The sequence below is a fragment of the Perca fluviatilis genome, chromosome 9, assembly GCF_010015445.1.
Source record: "Perca fluviatilis chromosome 9, GENO_Pfluv_1.0, whole genome shotgun sequence".
Lineage (NCBI taxonomy): Eukaryota > Metazoa > Chordata > Actinopteri > Perciformes > Percidae > Perca > Perca fluviatilis.
In genome coordinates, this window is record NC_053120.1 from 33,324,509 (window position 1) to 33,337,112 (window position 12,604).

A 12,604-nucleotide genomic window follows, 5' to 3' on the forward strand; every position below is an offset into this window, starting at 1 on the left:
CTGGTAAAAAAGTATAAAGGTTTGGAAATTTGTGTTACTTGTGCTTATTTATTTTTTATGTATTATTATTTTATGTATTTTATTTTTTAAGTACTTGAATTACTTGAACCTGGATTATTTTAATTTAAGCTATTTTGTAATTAATTCATTTTAATTTATTTTATTGATTGGATGAACTATAATTTGCCTAAAGATGATTATTTTGTATTTTTGTCCGTCTGATTAAATGCTTGTGTTAAAAAATAAATCAGACGTTACTCAACAGTTACTCAGTACTTGAGTAGTTTTTTCACCAAGTACTTTTTTACTCTTACTCAAGTAATTATTTGGATGACTTGTTACTTTTACTTGAGTCATATTATTCTGATGTAACAGTACTTTTACTTGAGTACAGGTTTTGGCTTCTCTACCCACCTCTGACGATAACGGAAGGCTTGAATCATGTGGACCCGCCGACAGTGTTGTTGTCATTACTTAGAATTCCTTATGGGGGAGACAGAAACTACTGTGTTTTGTTGACACCACGTTGTGCTATTTCATATGAGATTATTTTCCATTGAACATTAAAGTTCATAAATAACTGGGATGCCTGGCCTTGTGGCATCCATGGTATTGAAAGGGGGATGTCATTCTTGCATGTTTTGTTTTGTTGTGCATGATCAAAAAACATTACCCCCTCTGCTTTTTTCACAAATCACACCCTGTAAATATGTTTACAATATGTAGTTAAACATATGTGACAAATTAATCCATTCAAAACGCATTCACATCTTTATTGTGTAAGCAACGATTTCACTTCTGCATTGAAATTTCCCTGTAACTCAACTTCGACCACTTTTTGCTCCCATGTTCCACCCTTTCATGACACATGGGGGGCGGCACGAGCACTTAAAAAAACAATCCTCAAAGTGGTTTTCTACCGTATTATCTATCATTTCATTTTGGGAATTGGCAAATTGGTGCCCCTGCTTGCTGAGAAGGTACCATGCACAGAGAAGCTGTTTGAGAAGGGGAAAAGGGGAGGGGGGAGGAGGAAGCGGGGCACAGTTCACCTCTGGGTCGAACAGGTTGCTGGGCATACCGTTGGTGCTCTGCTAATACTAGCACCCACGAAGCTGATCGCGGTTATGTGTCAGTTAAACATTTCATCTCCAATCCTATCCTGAGTTGAAAGATAGCCTACTTTACGGCTTTATTATGGAGTTGATAGGCGTGTGTGTTCGTGTCGGCCGTCTGAAATGCAAACTTTTTTTTAAAGGGCATGCACCCATGAGCACATACGGAGGAAAACATAAATCAGCGCCTATGTTGCTTGGTCTCCCAAATGGAACAGTCCGGACAAGGGGGGGAACGGGGGACCATGAGCCTCCTTGAGCTTATCACTTTTAAGCATAATAAGGATCTATCCGAGATCTACCCCAGATTTTGGACTGCTCTCAGGATTGCACTTACTCTGCCAGTCAGTGTGGTTCAAGTCATACCTGAGGTCAACCATGTCCCCGGAACGGCTCACTGGCCTTAATTCCGTCAGTATCAATCATTCAGTAGGTGAGCAGATTTCATCCGATAACATCATTAATGATTTTGCATCAAGGAAGGCCAGAAAGGTCAAGTTTTAGTTTTAGTTTGTGTTTTCTGTTCTTAGTGCAATAATGTAATAATTAGATTATCTTTAGTGTGTTTTCACATTTGTGTGAAGAAGGATTTGTGCTATTTAGAATATTTATTCTATATTTTATTTGCAAATTATTCTTAATATTTTATATTATTGTTGCTCTCTGCTCTTATTACATTTTTTATATATCTGATTATATATATTATTGGCACATTTATATATATTTTTATAAATTTTATTATAACAACATAAGTGAAAGAGAAAATTATATTTCTCAATTGCACAAATCCTTCATTAGAACATTTGAAAAACACAATTAAGAGAATAACTTAAGTTATTTAACTATTGCAATTACAACAGGAAACACACTTTTTAAGTTGCACAATCTCCACCTCCAACATTTTCAAAAGACAATGAACACAATTCTACACAAAATATGACAGTATAAGCTCGAAGGGGGTCTCACCCTGGGTGTAATTCAATGTAGAACCGCCACTGACAACAGCCCTGCGATGATAATAATACTCATACTTTCACATGGGTTATAATGCTCAGTTTTTGTTGATACTTTAGTTTAAGAGAACTCTTGATTCAACTTTATGGTCATTCAGGAAGCGGTTAGTCTATATCGACGACATTTCATTCACGGGATAGTTCCGATGCAGCAAGAAATCCTGCCGGATGTCCTTCATTTTTAGCCGGATGTCCCTCACCTTCCTCTTTCTTTGTGCTGGAACTCTCTTGATTCAGTAGATTTATGAGGATTATGGTTAACTGCTCCTCAGATCTCTGCAGGGTAAATCCAAACAGCTAGCTAGACTATTCATCCAATCCGAGTTTTCTGTCACACAACTAAAACAACCTTTGAACATACACGTTCTACCAAAACAGGTTCCTTCCCGAGGCTATTTTGCAGAGGCCCTGTACCTGCGTCTGGCACTTAGCGTCGCCCAAGACAATTGTGATTGGTTTAAAGAAATGCAAATAAACCAGAACACGTTTTTCTCCCATCCCGGAATGCTGTGTGGACTAGCCAGACCCTCCTCCACAGCACTGTGGAGAAAAGTCTGGCAATGCGAGACTAGGAGGGTGTAGGATTTGTATTGTTGTGTCCACTATTATTGATATAAATTACTAAAGTACTACTTACAAAAAGGAATGGTGTCTGGAACACACTGTGACAGTTATTTAATAAAAGTTGCAGCAAGGGGTACTCCATACCTCATCATTACATATTCTGTTTATTTATACTGTCTATTGAGGCACCAGTATGCATGTATAGATGATCTATTTAACAATTTGCAAAACAATTGCATAAAAGAAACTGCATCAAAGAATAACATGACCAGATTTCCTTTGTTCAGGAACATTTTGCCTTCAGGGCTAATTGAGCTGGTTAGCTACTGGTGAAGTGCAGTATTAAAATCCTTTTATGTTATGAAATATACTTTTGTTGAAACATTAAAATAGCCTGTGTGGTATGAATACAGCATTTGATGTTATTTTAGAATAGAGACAGGGAGACGATCTCTGGAGATAAATGATGACAACGTATGTTGGATATTTTAGCCTTTTCAGGAACTCTAAAGCACAGAAGGAGGTCTGGATGTGGAATGAGACAAACAGCATACCAGGAGCTCATTTTCTCACTCTCTCTCTCTAGCTGTCTCTTCTTAAAACTTAAAAGAGAAGGAAGAAGGAGGGAGAGAAGAGAGGATTTGTGTGATGAATAAGCGAGAAAAAAGCCAGTGTGTGGATGGAGAGAAATGAAGGAGAGGAACACAAACCAGGAGAGAGAAAGCAGGAGAGACACAGATGTAAATGGGCCTCGGGAGAGTTTCTGAGAGTGACAGGCTGCTGCCACGACTTCACTGTGCTGTGGGTAAACTGTCAAAACATTGACTGGTCCACCTGGCAGCCCTCCCCTTCCTCTTTCCATTCCAAGTTTTTATTCTTTCTCTTTCTTGCTGCTCCCCTCAAAAAGAAACTTCCAACATTGAAGCTCCCAGAAGGAGACAAAAACCTTCGCATTTCCGTTTATTGAATTCACATTCATTTAGTTGTTTCCTAATTCGGTCAGCCACTTGCAGCCAATAGATAATTGTTAACCTAATTCTGGAACTAACACTGACCTCAAGTCTATGTTACACAAATGATGAGTTAGTTAGTTAGTTACACGCACACTTTTATTTTTATTCCGGTTTTTAGAGTGTACCGGTTGTGTGATGCACTTGTTAACCTTAGGGATAAAAGGAGTACTACAATGTTAATGAAATTTCACTCAAGTAAAAGTCAAAGTACTTTACCAAGTAGGTCAGTTAAAATGTACTCTCAGTAAATATTACAGTGTTACATTTATAAAAAAAAGGGGGTGTTAAGAAAAAATGTTGTACAGTATGATGATATATGATACTACCTAAGGGTAGACGGTATAAACGATATAGAACATACAGTACAGGCCAAAAGTTTGGACACACCTTCTCATTCAATGCGTTTCCTTTATTTTCATGACTATTTACATTGTAGATTCTCACTGAAGGCATCAAAACTATAAATGAACACATGTGGAATTATGTACTTAACAAAAAAGTGTGAAATAACTGAAAACATGTCTTATATTCTAGTTTCTTCAAAGTAGCCACCCTTTGCTCTGATTACTGCTTTGCACACTCTTGGCATTCTCTTGATGAGCTTCAAGAGGTAGTCACCTGAAATGGTTTTCCAACAGTCTTGAAGGAGTTCCCAGAGATGCTTAGCACTTGTTGGCCCTTTTGCCTTCACTCTGCGGCCCAGCTCACCCCAAACCATCTCGATTGGGTTCAGGTCCGGTGACTGTGGAGGTCATCTGGCTCAGCACTCCATCACTCTCCTTCTTGGTCAAATAGCCCTTACACAGCCTGGAGGTGTGTTTGGGGGTCATTGTCCTGTTATAAATATAATAAATAAATGATGGTCCAACTAAACGCAAACCGGATGGGATGGCATGTCGCTGCAGGATGCTGTGGTAGCCATGCTGGTTCAGTATGCCCAGTATGCCTTTATTCTTTTTGAATAAATCCCCAACAGTTTCACCAGCAAAGCACCCCCACACCATCACACCTCCTCCTCCATGCTTCACGGTGGGAACCAGGCATGTAGAATCCATCCGTTCACCTTTTCTGCATCACACAAAGACACGGCGGTTGGAACCAAAGATCTCAAATTTGGACTCATCAGACCAAAGCACAGATTTCCACTGGTCTAATGTCCATTCCTTGTTTCTTGGCCCAAACAAATCTCTTCTGCTTGTTGCCTCTCCTTAGCAGTGGTTTCCTAGCAGCTATTTGACCATGAAGGCCTGATTCGCGCAGTCTCCACTTAACAGTTGTTCTAGAGATGTGTCTGCTGCTAGAACTCTGTGTGGCATTCATCTGGTCTCTAATCTGAGCTGCTGTTAACTTTTCTGTCATAAATTATCCTATCAGTTGGGGGGGGTGTTTTTTTTTTTTTTTTTTTTGGGGGGGTTTTTTTGGGGGTTTTTTTTTTGTAGCGCTTGATGTTTTTTTGCGACTGCACTTGGGGACACATTCAAAGTTTTCGCAATTTTCCGAACTGACTGACCTTCATTTCTTAAAGTAATGATGGCCACTCGTTTCTCTTTACTTAGCTGATTGGTTCTTGCCATAATATGAATTCTAACAGTTGTCCAATAGGGCTGTCGGCTGTGTATCAACCTGACTTCTGCACAACACAACTGATGGTCCCAACCCCATTAATAAGGCAAAACATTCCACTAATTAACCCTGACAAGACACACCTGTGAAGTGAAAACCATTTCAGGTGACTACCTCATGAAGCTCATTGAGAGAACACCAAGGGTTTGCAGCGCTATCAAAAAAGCAAAGGGTGGCTACTTTGAGGAATCTACAATATAAGACATGTTTTCAGATATTTCACACTTTTTCGTTAAGTACATAATTCCATATATGTTCATTCATAGTTTTGATGCCTTCAGTGAGAATCTACAATGTAAATAGTCATGAAAATAAAGAAAACGCATTGAATGAGAAGGTGTGTCGAAACGTTTGGCCTGTACTGTACACAACAAATTTACCCTACTAATTGAATTTCCCATTGCACATACTATATACTATATATTCTTTGCAAATTCTGCACTCAACCCATTGAGCCTGTTTTTTCTCATGCAACAGTGTTGGGGATTAGGAAGGTACAGATTCAATTATTTGCAATTTATCAGAGATGTTTTATCAATATTAATAAAGTTATGAATATGTGTATTCATAACTTTACCAAATTGACAAACAATTAAAATGGGGCAACACCCTGGAATCAGGGACCAATAACTGAACTGTGAAAACAGCCTCATAGGTCTCATAGGTGGTGTTCTTATTTGATTAATTTATCTCATATTTATAAAGTGAACGGGAAGGATGAAATTCGAGCACTGATCTGGTCAACCAGCCATTACTACAACACATACAAAAATAATAACAACTGATCTTTAAAGTAGAATAGAATTTATTTAACTTCCAAATTATTAATTCTCAATCAATAGTTCCTCAATCAATAAACCTATTTACTTGTTACAACTACAACAAAGGCAAAAACAAGTGTGTGTGTGTGTGTGTGTGTGTGTGTGTGTGTGTGTGTGTGTGTGTGTGTGTGTGTGTGTGTGTGACTTACTTCGACTTAGAAAACTTTAATGTCCCCAGTTTGTTTAACCCTAAGATGGCGGACAGTGAAACTTGGTTGCAAAACCACGGGACTATGGGGTAGCCGTCAGCTGATCTGTGTATGCGTGTGTGTTAGGTTAGTGTGTAAAGAGGAAAGCAAAGCACACTTTAGAGAAAGAAAGACACTTGGAATCTCCAGATTTTTTTTAGGAGGTGATAATAACCAATCCTCTCGTTTACTCAGGACTGTACTTGATGTTATGGCAGGGGTCTGAGACGTTGTCTGAAGTTGCTGGTCTCTGCCCAGAAACTTAAGCATCCTTACTGTGTGTGTTCTCGTTTGTTTGGTCCATAGATGCTCCATGGTAAACAAAACAGGTCCGTCTCTCTCGTCAGTGATTGACGGAAAAACTTGCTTCTCTCCAAAGGTAGTGAAGTTACGTCGACTTGAGAAGAAAAGCGGTGTCCATGTTGTCCGATTTGTTTTCTCTTCTGCAGAGGTGAAACACTGATGTGTGTTTCCACAGGAAATGTTATGTTATGCTTGTCCTTTTTTGTACTGTTGAATTTGCAAATAAAGCATTAATAAAAAAAATAAAAAAAGGTAAAGTCATCGCAGGTCTCATCAAATATACACAATATACATTAACATCAGGGATACAACGAGAACATCCACAAATCTACCAACTGTATGGCTATCATTAATTTAAGAGTTTAAAAGGTTTTCAGTTAACTGCAAGATGCTCACCAACTCAACCGTGACTCCATCTAGAAAATAATTCGCAATTTCATATCATGGACCCTCTGAATTAACCAATGGACACGCCTAGGCATGAGACGGGAGGCATGAGACAGGATGTCTTCAGGCTGCAGCCGTACCCGACTTGATCACTGCGAATAAGAATCTCATGTTCCAACATTATCGATCTCAGGACGTGACGTCAGCAGTGTGGAGAGTGGAACGGGAGACGAGAAAAAGGCATTGCACAATCTAAGCCTGTCATAGCAAAAAGAAAAAATCACTTTTAGTGGACCACAAGCAAGGCTGCACAAAGACGCTATTAAGTTACATTGCAGCTCGGTTCGCGTCGGCCCGTCATTGCGATCTCGCTCTATACTGGACCAAATTCAAAGATTTTTGGTCGCATCAGTCTATTAGACACAAATGCATGGGGATATGGGGTTGAAAAAAAACTATATTTACCCTTTAAAACACCTTTAGATTATCTGACACAGTGGCTTCATGCAGCAGAAATTGACTACAACAACTTGTTCTGCTTCTTGGTACATCATTACTGACACCTGTCATGCTGTTTGAATCAATCAACAGACTGCAGAGTGTACAGGGTGGCAGGTTGGGAGAAAAACAACTCATACACTAAAACCAGTTAAGGACATTGAACAAATGGCTGATGAGAACGGAACAAACGAAAGGCTGATATAGTGGACCAATCACGGCCTTTTGGTCAGAAACAGGGAAGCATCTGAAGGGTTACAAATAATATTAATATAATACGTTTATTTGACATAGCACCTTTTACAGACAAAGTCATGTAAATCATGTAGTCAAGTGCTTCACATGACATAACACTAGCTATGTTTCCATCCACACGTTTTTATCCGAATTAAGTGATATTGAATGAAAAATGCCTTATGGATATTGACTCTAAAGAAATACGTTCGGTCTCATCGGATTTTCTCTTGATCGATATACGGCTTATGCGATAAACGCTGATGGAAATGTTATTTGCCGAATAAATTAATGAATTGCGATTAAGTTTTAGGTCGTTTTATGGTTGCAACCCGCCACAAAACGAAGAAGAAGAAGTTTTAGTTCATTTCCGCCCAGTATTTCTGCTCTATTTGCGCACATGACAGGTATCAACAAAGACAGATGTAATTGGACAACCGAGGAGACGAGACTTTTTGAATTTAATTTACGAGCAAAATATAACGGCTATTTTAGATAGCAAAAATCTAAGAAATTCTCGCGAAGGAAATGACCAACAAAGGTTACGACAAGCCGTGGGACGTCCTCCAGAATAAATGGAAGGGGCTCAAACAGCGATACATGTCTCAAAAAAGAGAGTTGTCTCGCAGCGGTGCCGGAGGGAAAATAAAAGGCAAGTTCCACCTTTTTGATGAGCTGGATCAGATCCTTGGCCAAAGGCCCATCGTAGCTTCCTTGTCAACAACAACTACTTTTGTCTAGTCAAACTTTGTTCGCAAATGTTAGCTTGAACGTTGTGTGATTCAGTGCAAAATGAATGGAAACACCTTAAACTGTCTCAAATCAATTCTATATGCCAATTTAGTCGCAAAACAGCATGTGATGTCATTACGCACAGGTTTTTATTCGCTTTAAAGCTGTTGGATGGAAACACACTTTCACCAGCTTTATTCGCATGAGTAAAGCTCAATTCGATTGACAAGTGGATGGAAACTTAGCAACTGTTAAAATAAGACCCAAACAGCAAAATGAGCAAGCAAAAAAGAAATAAAATACCAATGGAAATAAACAATTGAAACACTTAAAAACCCAAAGTTACAAACGTTAGACAAAAGCAAGGTTAAACAAGTGAGTCTTCAGCTGCTTTTTTAAAGCATCAACAGAGACTGCAGAACGTAAGAAATGATGGGATGTAGCCATATGATGCTTTGTACACCTAGGTACTGTATGTCTACAGTTTTTACAGATGAATATGCGTAAAGATTGTGTGTGTGTGTGTGTGTGTGTGTGAGTGAGAGAGAGAGCGAGAGAGAGAGAGAGAGAGAGAGAGAGAGCTTGTGTTTATTTGCATCTAAACCAAATGTGTGTGTTTGTGTGCGTGTCACTGACTGATAGCCATGCCCCTTTCAGCCCAGTGTGTGATGCCCTGGGAGACCCAGCAATAAACACACAGTCATCCTTCTGCCATGAATCTCTGCCAGCTGCCTCATCTACTGCAGAGTCACACAAACACACTGTTAGGGTGCAGCACATTTCAACAGCAGCCATGATACTGTAGTGCTCCACCCATTCATCTAGTCACCCCCCCCCCCCAGTGTTGTATAGTTGTAACAAGTAGAAACAAGCTTAGAGCTAGTTCTACTGTATGTTGCCAGTTGTGTGAAATCCAAAAAGCCATCAAGATTATGCATATTGCCAGTTGTGTAAATCCCAAGAAGCCATCGAGATTACTTCAAAGTAAGGACAGTTATTAGTAATGAAGAAACATTAGTCTGAACACACATTTAAAGGTGCTTTAAATGACACTCACAACATCAATATAATAAACTTATAATTGCAAAGATAAAGTGGAATAATTGTGTCCTGACTGAGCAGAGTGTGTGTCGTAATCTGAGCTTCTTGGTTTTGGTAGGCAGTCTGGCCACACGTGCATGTGAGTCCATGTGAGTCCTCTCCCTTTGAAACTTTCTCCCCATCCCTGCTCTGTACTGCGCACAACCCGGACTGGGCATGCGCGGGTGCTCATACAGGTGGTTAGCGTTGATAACGGCGTCACCACCCAAAGTTACCTTCCCAGGTCTCCCCGGTGAGTGTGACCTAACCCCCCTATTAGCACTGGTGGCCACAAATGAGACAAAGAATTAGCACATAACACACCAACCATCTCTCTCGCTCTCTTCTTCACTATCTCCTACACCCTGCTGGAGATAAATTACGGAAAGCAGCTGTCGGTTGTTTTAGAGGCCACGGAGCCATCTGGCTGCTGCTGCTGCAACAAGAAACCACACGCCAGTCACAGCGCATCGCCGGACGGATAGACACGTTGGTGTGGTCCGCCGTTTAGACACAAAGAACGTTTGCAGCAACAAAAGAAAAGTCCCTTTAGAGGAATAAAAGTAATCACAGTACAGCTTGGTGCGGTAACGGAGCTGGGAGCTGAGGCGAGAGCAGCCGGTGTACCTCCCAAATGTCCCAAAACTGCATTTCGAACAGTGGACCTCTGCAACATGTCTATTCATCCTGCAGTGCACTGTGGCCGGCATGTGGCAGTGCAGCTTCTCGGTGTAGTAGCAGCAGGGACCCGGGGATCCGGCGACCCGGTGGATGTAAACATGCGTGCGACAGAAAACTGAGATTGGACAGATTGTCTGGATTTACCCTGCATAGATCTGAGGAGCAATTAACCATTCCTCATAAATCCACTGGAAAGTGGAAACAAAGAAAGCGGAAGGTAACTGTGAGTGTGTCCCGGCAGCTACGGAGCAATCCCGGAAGTCGATCGTGGAAATAGACTAGAGAGGAACTGACGCCATATTTTGCAAAAAGTATCTAAGCTCAAAAGGTTCCATAAATTTACATGTATCAACTCAAAGGATCCGATTCTGTCCAGAGTCTGTCCACCCGTCACCACCCCTTGAACTCTAAAACAACAGACAGCTGCAGCAGGAGGAGACGGTAAAAAAGAGAGTAAATGAGGGAGAGAGAGTCAGTGTGTTGTGCTAATTCTTGTCTCTTTTATGGTCTGATAAAGGGTAAATTAACCAAATTCATTGCAGTTATCGCTGTTTTCAAAGCTACTGTACCTGTCATGTTTTGCGGGACCTGCTAAACTGGGTTGGAAACTGAATGCCAATCAAACTGGTGAGAGGCACTTTCATTGTGGTTATGTTCTGAATTAAAAAATATGGATTAAACTCACTTAGGCTCAATCAGATTTGATGTGCTGTAACTCCTGACATTTCATCGTCCAAAGTGACAGCAATGATCAGTAAGCGCTCACAAATACCAAGTTTGATATGGAAAGGATTTGCTCCAGATTAGTGATGGGGTAATGGCAAATGTGTATTTTGACTGGTTTTGACTAGAATCTTTCTGGAACTAGCATTCAGTCGCAAATAAGCAGGTAGTTTATTGAAGCTGAACACAAAAGCCAAAAAGCACAGAGCAACTATTTTAAATTTGTAAAGCCTGTAGCAAAAAAAGAATATACACCGTTTGGGCCTTGCCAAATATAAAACTCTTATAATAGTTTGTACATATGCCCTTAAACTGATAAACAAATCCACTTGAAAATGTATTTAACTTAAACGTAGAAAAATATATACAAAAGAAAACAATCTTAGCAAGGTCTCTGTGTGCTAGTTCTGTAGAGTTTAAAACAGCTTTAACAACGGGTGGCTACAGCTGGAGGTATTTAGATTCCGCAGTGTTTTTTTGGAAGATGGAAAGTGGGCTGAACATCTTTACATTACCAGTGTGATTACTTATTTCAGCTTACGGGCCTTGCGTCCCCACACAGATGTTTTTAATTTCTAGTTTTCTGCTCAGGTTGAGCTGGGTGATACTATTCTGGGAGTTAAATGAGGTACATCAAATGTACCATTACAAATTATAAAAGTGTAATTTGTACCACCCAAACAGGTGCAACAGCTGAGAAGAAGCTGTCAATTAAGCACATTCTGCACACTCCTAAATAAAGAGATCTAAGCTGACAATAAGTGAAAACACCTGTGTTAGAATAAGAACCCTGACAGGGTGATGTAGGACCCTGACACGAAGCGGAGGGGTCTTGAATCAGCCTGAGGGGGTTCGATTTGCAATAATGAGAGGCTCCCTTTACATTATCCCGCTTATTACACGGCTTTTAACACGGCTACTACAGATGTTACCCGCAGGTTAGTCTACATCCACGACGTTCCACTTTCAGGATTGCTAGAGTGCTGTCGGAAATTCCACCGGATATCACTTTTTTTGGCCAGATTCCTGTTACCTTTCGCTTTCTTTGTGTTGGAATTTTAAACTCCGGTGGATTTATGAGGACTATGGTTAACTGCTCCTCAGATCTCTGCAGGGTAAATCCAGACAGCTAGCTAGACTATCTGTCCAATCTGAGTTTTCTGTTGCACGACTAAAACAACCTTTGAACGTACACATGTTCCACCAAAACAAGTTCCTTTCCGAGGCTATTTTGCAGCGGCTAGCCTCCGCCCATGATGATTTTGTGATTGGTTTAAAGAAATACCAATTAACCAGAGCACGTTTTTCTCCCATCCCCAGAATACTGTGTGGACTAGCCAAACCCTGTGGAGGAAAGTCTGGCAAAGCGAGACTAACCGCAGGTTAAAGCTTAACTCTCACCAACATGTAACCTAGGGTCTTTTTGTCAATGTACCCGAGTCAAACTTTCATTTAAAAGCATAATTAGGATGCCACTTTTAGGATTTAACGTATTGTTGTTTTTGGTCAAATGGCCTTTTGAATGGGAGTGCTAAGGGCACTACTATGATCGCATCAAAATCGCTATTTTTAAAACACTAAGAAGGCTCGACACAACATGAAACTTTGCTCAAAGTATCACCAGGGGCT

At 40.3% G+C, this 12,604-nt stretch overlaps 1 protein-coding gene across 1 annotated transcript in view; it reads left to right on the top strand.

Annotated features, from left to right (window-relative positions):
* Nucleotides 1–12,604, top strand: part of LOC120566032 (inactive N-acetylated-alpha-linked acidic dipeptidase-like protein 2) — a 519,707-nt gene that overhangs the window by 81,296 nt on the left and 425,807 nt on the right. The gene's annotated exons all lie outside the window — the stretch shown is intronic.